Below are 7,233 nucleotides of genomic sequence, written 5' to 3'. Positions count from 1 at the left end.
TCTCGCTGAAATAAGTTGGCATCCCTTCATTCCTGATGTTTACTGTTTACATTGTAGCAAATAAGATTTTAAAGAATAAAAAAACACAACGAATGTGCACCAAACATTGTATTATTTATTTTTGTGATTAAAGTAAATTAAATATTTAATTTAGCGTTTAATTCATGTATAATCAAACGCAATAAATTAGAACGTTTGTACGTGTGTGATTGTCGAGTAAGTAATAAAAAAAGGCCCAAAGGCATTAGAATATGTACACCTTATAGAAATATTTAGACTCAAAATGGAAACTTGAGTGACCAACTAACGAATGCGAGTCTTTATTACTAATATTGGCACGATTCCGATTACTTTGGCGGAGGGGTAAAAAAACCGAATTTCCGTATAAATATACCCCATTTAGATATGGATGCGGATAGGGGAGCTTCTCCAGAGAAGAAATATCCAAAAATAATATAAAAATAACTTTTATATTTTAAAATATTCACGATAAAAAGTTCAAAAATTTGCACTAATAACACATGCTATTTCTCTATGCTTCACTAAATTTTTTCACGTTTTTCAATCTGTATATGTAAATATGCACTCTAAACATTGAAATAAGTTCACATTTATTTTGGTATATTTTACCTAAATTTATTAATTTAAAAATCACTTAGCACACTCATCGTTGAAAAGGTTAGATTGCTTACAATTATGAGGAAAACAAGCCTTGCCACATCTTAAACAGGAAATATGTAGGATTTTTAACAATTTTTCTTTGTTTGCTTTTTCGCGTGATTCTTTTTTCTATATTAACTATAAAAAATTCTTTCTACATATGTATATGTGTAATATGTGATTTATGTGATTTATGTCGAGCGAATACTCGGGGTGACTGAAGTTGTAGGACTCCTTTCTGCGTTGGCGGCCTTCGGCCGCGCTTTAAAAAAATAACCCTGGTCGAGCGAATACCCGGGGTGACTGAAGTACTTTCGCGTAGTACTCCTTTCTGCGTTGGCGGCCTTCGGCCGCGCTTTAAAAAAATAACCCTGGTCGAGCGAATACCCGGGGTGACTGAAGTACTTTCGCGTAGTACTCCTTTCTGCGTTAAAATAAAAAAAAACATATTGAGTTTCGTTGTAAAGTGGTTACATTTTTTGGTTATCTTGCACTGATATTGAAACAAAATTTGAGGTTTCGTTATAAAATGGTTAAATTTTGGTTATTATATCTGTCAGCGGTTTCCATTTATTTTTGATAATACGTTTTTTGTATATTAGGTGACAATATATATAATATTATTATATAATATTATTTTATAATATTATTATATAATATTACTATATAATATTACTTATTTCTTTATTTAATTAAATAAAGAACATATCCACATGAATGGATAGAGGAATTTTTGGGAAAAAAGGCATTTTAGTGAATTTCCTTATAATCACATGGCAGCGCTCCATTTCGTCGTAATTTTTAGCACACACATGATGTTCACTACGAGTGTAAAATGTAATTTTTAAAATAAAGATTTCTTCGGTAAAAAGACTGTTAAAAGTGTAAAATGTGGATTTATTTAAAAGCTTATAGTTTAATTTAATTAATTTGAAATGAAAAATGTGAGTAAAGTGTGTTTAATGTGGTAAAATAGCTTGTTGAAATGTTCGAATTTTGGGAATTTTTGAACTTTAAGGTCGAATATCTCGTAAACTAAGCGTTTGCGGTACCTATATATTTTTTAATCAGGAGGACTTCCTCTTACCAACGGTACCTTCAAATCGCGGCGCCAAAGGAATCGGAATTGTTATTTTGTTCAATCTGGCCATAATGGAAAATGTTATAAAAAACTCTTATTTTAAGGCGCTCTCACACTGGAATAAGTTTAACATCCCTTTATTCCTGGTAACGGTTTAGTACTCAAGTTGAACAAATTGCGTTCAAACGGGGACCATTTCTACTAGAGATAAAGAGATCCCCAACTCTCCTGTCACTGGAAATGTGAGAACCGCTCACCTACCGAACTTTGACAGTTGACTGGATTGGGTAGGTTTTGACGTTTTGCAATTGGAATGACTGGAACGGCCAGATTGAAATTATACCAAAAATATATGTGAATGGAGGAATTTGTTGCCCCCGTTCAAGATCGCTAATACAAATTTAAAACAATGAAAATATTAAAAGTCCAATATATAATAATTTGCAATCGTAATAAAAGTTGGGTGTTTTAATTTAAAATGCCCAAAAATTCTTATTTTATTCGGTCTGGCCATAATGGAAAATGTTATAAAAAACGCTTATTTTGAGGCGCTCTCACACTGGAATAAGTTGGGCATCCCATTATCCCTGATTTCTACGCTAATTATCGGCAATTTCTCTTTTGGTGCCGCTCAGTGCGTTCACAAGATCGACACGAGTCCAGAAACTAGAGTCGAGTTATTCATCAATAATTCAAATATCCGCTATTAATATTATCAAGGTCAAATTTATTGCAGGAGTTTCCTAATATATCGGGAAGAATTAAATAGCCATAATTTTTTCCGTCATGTTTTTTTCTTTCGTCATAAAACATTCATGAATTAATTACATGTCTTGTTACAAATAAATATAGTCTATTATTATATTATATTATATTACTAACTGACCGTTCAAAATGAAAATGAAGATCTTTCTATCCCCTTTTGCTGTAAAAAATGCACCTGCGAAGATTGCTATAGCTTAAATGCAACGGAAGATAACGTTTTTACTTGTTTTGATTTTTATCCACACAAGCAGTGGTTATTGCAGATGATTGCACTTTAATGTCCGTTGATTATTTACCATATGTGCCATATTTGCCATAAATTCTATGTTTTCTAATTATTGTTAAATGTACTTTGTTATTTGTTTAAGTAGGTACATATGTATATATAACCAATGAAATAATAATTCTACTATACTAACTAAATATTAAACAACAAAATTGTATTCAAATATTTTTCTTGAAATAACGTCTTCTTCGCTACATGGATCGGTGCATTGTCTTGCTCGTAAATTCAGTCATCACCAAGTAAATTACCAGAAAAATCAAGGAGTTCTTGTTCCAAATCAGTGTAGATTTCTGCATTCATATTTTTATATTTAAGGCATACATCTTTTCTTATTATTTGATGCACACGTTGTTTAGTGACATTTACTATATACCAAGTTCTGCTTTTATTTGCTTGCAACTCTTTTTGTCATTCAACTAGATTTAAATAGAATTCTTAGTAGTGATTTAGCTACAAGTTCTTGAGCTATTTTGATAGATTAATATTTCATACATATATGTAAGTATATTTCTAGGACTAGGATATTTTTGAAATTTTCCGGTAACTAATAATGGCTCGCAAACGTAAATCAAATCTTTCACGGAGCTCAGTAAGAGCTCGAGCCATGAAAATTGTTAGACAGCAAGAATCTACTTATCATGCAGAACAGCGCAGACGTAAGCAAGCAGCACGTCAGGCAGAAGTCAGAGCTAGAGAAACTTCTGCACAAGCTGATGCTCGGCGTCAGAAAAATGCTATCCGCATTGCTTCTCAGCGTGCATCAGAAACACTTGAAAAAGCTGATTTTCGCCGCCAAAAAAACGCACTGCGTATGCTCATCCAGCGGTCCACTCAAACACCTGATGAAGCAATTTCTCGACGTCGAAAGCATGCCCAGCTAATGGCTAATAAGCGTGCTTCTGAGACAGTAGATGAGAAAAATGTTCGACGACTCGCAGCCGCTCAGCGTCAAGCACAACGTCGCCAAAAATGTGCTGTGCATTTGATTGACGAGTATGGTGCACAAATCGGTACTGCGACCAATGTAGCTACGACAGCTAAATTTACTTCACGAGGAATACAATCAGTATCAAAAGCTATACCAGCACAAACCACCAACACTGTGATGCCCACTACAACAATACAGCAACAGTCACAGGGTACATCGTTGCTAAATGTAACGACTATGTCGAACGTTGTTTTCACCATAATGATGGCTACACAAGCTATACCAAGACACTAAACCTCCAATGCAGACGCCTACACAAATCGCTAGCACACCGCTTAACGATGGTGAAACCACATCGCAGAAAAGAACACCACGTAGGGGGCGAGAGTTGGCCATGCGTCAGGTGAGCAAGTAAAATTTATTAAAACTTTTTCCGTACCCCGATAATTGTGTTTTTTTATTAAAGTTGGGTGCTATTGGATATTCACGGCTAACTGTAACCTCTTTTTTTCTATATTTTTTGTTTGTAATAATATTTTGTTTTTGGGTTTTCTTTTGTTAATTTTTTATTGTTTTTTTTATAACTTTTTCTTTATAGTGTTTTTATTAAGTTTTTTTATCATTATTTCTATTTAAAATATTGGACCAATTCGTTTCTAATTCTAATGTTTGAGTTGGGTATCTACTTGGAAGTCAAAAATAACATGATTGCTTGTGAATTTTTAAGAGGTATTTTATTTGTTCATTTTGAAAAGTTTTGGAACCCCTTGGTCTGGTAGACGATCTCTAGGTTTAGAAAGACTTCTGAACAAATGTATATGGCGCTGAGAAAAATTTTTCTGCTTAAAATTATCTCTAATCCAAAAACCACAAATGTAGTAATACTATAGATGAATAGAGTTAATGAACGAAGAACTAGTAATTCTTTTTTCAAAATGGCAGTTTACCATTGTTCTTAAATATTCAAAATTATTACCAAAAGTTTTATACGTCGGTCAATACCTGAAAAATAAATATAAAATATATCTAAGAATATACATATCAAGTCCAGGGTTTTCCGAGAAATTTTCCTTTATGCCTCAGATTGATTGATTGATTGAATATGAGGAATGCACCGCGACCTTTGGTCTATTGTGCCCTCTCCTAACTCACATAGACTCACCTAGCCCCAGCGCATTGATGAAGTTCAATAGTCTTCCGGGCGTTAATGAGGCTATGCGATGCCTATCTGGAAACATTGATCCGAGGGCCTTAGTCCTGCGTCTACAGACTGCTGTGCAGTAGATCAGCAGGTGCTCCGGGGTTTCAGGCTCCAAGTCGCAGAACCGGCAGTTAACGCAGGAGGTTAGGCCCATGTTGTATAGATGCCTATTCAACTTGCAGTGGCCGGTATACCACACAGCGTTTCGAAAAACCGCGTTAAAAGTTTTGGTAGCCGATTGCATAATATATATGTATTTGAAACTTTTGCCGGATAAACTTCAAATTTTTAAATAAATTTGATACTCGTATAACCACTGAAATACGTAACTAACTATCAGCGAGTCAAAGTTGAAAACGTACATATGTATGTATGTAGCGAAATGATAGAAATGTTTGTTCTAACCCTTAATTAGGCGCATAACCACATGTCTTCTTCTTCTTTACTGGCGCAGACACCGCTTACGAGATTATAGCCGAGTTAACAACAGCGCGCCAGTCGTTTCTTCTTTTCGCTACGTGGCGCAAATTGGATATTCCAAGCGAAACCAGGTCCTTCTCTACCTGGTCCTTCCAACGTAGTGGAGATCTTCCTCTTCCTCTGTTTCCCCCGGCGGGTACTGCGTCAAATACTTTCAGAGCTGGAGTGTTTTCGTCCATTCGGACAACATGAAGTAGCCAGCGTAGCCGCTGTCTTTTAATTCGCTGAACTATGTCAATGTCGTCGTATATCGAAAACTCGCAACGTCGACTCATCAGTTGTTCTCATCATCCAAGCCTCTGCACCATATAGCAGGACGAGAATTATGAGTGACTTATAGAGTTTGGTTTTTGTTCGTCGAGAGAGGACTTTACTTCTAGTAAAGGCCTGACCTGGCTGACATTGTTGGTGGTGTTTATACTGGTTCCTAAATAGACGAAATTATCTACAACAAAGTTATTACTGTCAACAGTCGTGAGAGCCAAGTCGCGAGTGCGACGACTGTTTGTTTGATGACAGGAGATATTTCGTCTTGCCCTCGTTCACTGCTAGACCGGCATACGCCAGCAGCTGTACACTCTTATAAAAGAATGTACCTGCTTGATTAAGTTGATTAAGCTCGTATCGAACGGTTCGGAGAGGTTCTTCCCGATCCTGGCGGAGCTTTTAGTGTTGCTCAACGTCAGTTTGCACAGCCGTATTAGTTTTGCGGGGATACCAAATTCAGACATCGCGGTATAAATGCAGCTCTTTTTCGTGCTCACGAAAGCAGCTTTGAAATCGACGAAGAGGTGGTATGTGTCGATTCTAATTTCAATTGTCTTTTCCAAGATTTGGCGCATGGTGAATATCTGGTCGGTTGCTGATTTGCCAGGTCTAAAGCTACACTACTTTCGTCCGACCATATTTTACAAAGAAGCTGATGCATGCTCCTTATGAGTTCTTCGCCACCGTCTTTGAATAGCTCGTCCGGCAATCTATCGCCGCTATGTCGTTCTTCAGGCGGGTAATTGCTATTCGAACTTCTTCATGGTCGGGCAATGGAACGTCTGCTTCATCGTCATCGATTGTGGAACCGAGTTCGCCTTCTCTTGGCGTTGTACTTTCACTGCCATTCAGCAAGCTGGAGAAGTGTTCCCTCCATACTTTTAGTATGCTCTGGGCATCGGTCACAAAATCACCCTTGGGGGTTCTACAAGAGTATGCCCCGGTCTTGAAACCTTCTGTTGGCTGCCGCATTTTTTCTCGCGCTGTTCTTTTGCATTTTTCGAAAACCATTAGTTTCGGTTGCAGCTGTACGTAAGGAGCTTGAAATGCCGTCCCACAGTTCCCTTATATCGAGTTGTTGACGAGTGTCTCAGAGGGCAGGAGTGCAAGTCGAGTAGAAAATCGTTCAGCTGTCTGTTGTGATTGCTTGTGATTGTTGACTTGTGTTTTTTGCTGCACAGAGGCGGGTGCGAATCTTGGCTGCAACAAGATAGTGGTCCGAGTCGATGTTACGACCACTGGAGACGTGTGTTCCGTCTATCACAATATGATGGAATCTAGTACTACAGATAACCATATTTCGGGCCCCGGCGAAGTCGATCAGCCTCAACTCATTTGGGAATGTTTCATCGTGGAGGCTGAATTTACCGACCGCAGTGCCAAAGATACCTTCTTTGCCCACCCTGGCATTAAAGTCGCCAAGCACGATTTTGATATCGCTCTCAAAAGTGCGCTCCAAGCGCTCATAGAAGGCATCTTTGGTCATATCGTCCTTCTCTGCCGTCGGGTCGTGGGCGGAAATCAGCGATATGTTGAACAACTTCGCTTTGATGCGGATTGTGGTT

General features: G+C 37.5%; 1 protein-coding gene across 1 annotated transcript in view; it reads left to right on the top strand.

Annotated features, from left to right (window-relative positions):
* Positions 1-201: 201 nt before the first annotated feature.
* LOC126757211 (fatty acid CoA ligase Acsl3) overlaps positions 202-7,233 on the top strand; it is a 62,024-nt gene continuing 54,992 nt past the window's right edge. The window contains exon 1 of the mRNA XM_050470921.1: positions 202-216. The gene's annotated coding sequence lies outside the window, so the exon portion shown is untranslated. The remainder of the gene's footprint in view (positions 217-7,233) is intronic.

Source organism: Bactrocera neohumeralis, chromosome 4, assembly GCF_024586455.1.
Source record: "Bactrocera neohumeralis isolate Rockhampton chromosome 4, APGP_CSIRO_Bneo_wtdbg2-racon-allhic-juicebox.fasta_v2, whole genome shotgun sequence".
Classification (NCBI taxonomy): domain Eukaryota; kingdom Metazoa; phylum Arthropoda; class Insecta; order Diptera; family Tephritidae; genus Bactrocera; species Bactrocera neohumeralis.
This window is presented reverse-complemented; position numbering and strand designations above follow the sequence as displayed.